Raw genomic sequence first — 959 nt, forward strand, 5'->3', positions numbered from 1 at the left:
GTGCATGTGCGTGCACGCATGTGTGTAAATGCATAATTTGTCTTTGAGATTATTTAAGTCTTCCTTCATTGGATGCAAATCACTCGCTAACAAAATGACAAGGCATTTTTTGTTTGAGTTAAGATAATTCCTGGAATTTGTACATATGCAAACATGTTAATGTGTGCATACATGTAGGTACATGCATGAATAAACTTACTCATACAATGAGTGTGCATGTCACTTTAGTGCACGTTTTTTGTCATCATCATCATCATCATCATCATCATCATCATTTAACGTCCGTTTTCCATCCAGGCATGGGTTGGATGGTGTGACAGGAGCTGGCCAGCTGAAGGGCTGTTTAGGCTCCATGTCTGTTTTGGCATGGTTTCTATGGCTGGAGGCTTTTCCTAACATGTTTCATAACTGTTTGTGTATGTCAAGGTGTGTATGTATATGTGCATGTGTGTGTGCGTGCACACGTGTGCACATGCATGCAAGCATGTACATATATAATTCTGTGCATGTATGTTTGCCATATGCAAATGCAATGGTGTGTGCATGTTCATTCCAGGAAACTCAAATAAAGAGACTTTGGAGTTTAATAAATTTTCTCTGTACCATTGATTGGTCATATTTGGAGGATGTAAATCAGTTAAATTTGTTCTTTCTTAGAGAAACCCAACATTTCTAGGCTATTATGTAAATCTGATCTTACACAGCTCAATGCACCAATGTACAAATCAAATTTTATAGCCTGGATATTAGCTGTAAGTTTCTCATTACTTCACTATAGATGTTCTCTCTTCTTCACCAATTTTACACAAGACATTGACATCCATTCAGCAGTTGACCTCTACAATACTGTACAACTTTTATTCCTTGTCCCATAGAACAATATCAAACCTATTGTGTTTGCACTAGATTGTTGTTTTTACTGGAATGCTCCACATGTATTTCTTATTTTTAAAGGTGTG

The sequence above is a fragment of the Octopus bimaculoides genome, chromosome 28, assembly GCF_001194135.2.
Source record: "Octopus bimaculoides isolate UCB-OBI-ISO-001 chromosome 28, ASM119413v2, whole genome shotgun sequence".
Classification (NCBI taxonomy): domain Eukaryota; kingdom Metazoa; phylum Mollusca; class Cephalopoda; order Octopoda; family Octopodidae; genus Octopus; species Octopus bimaculoides.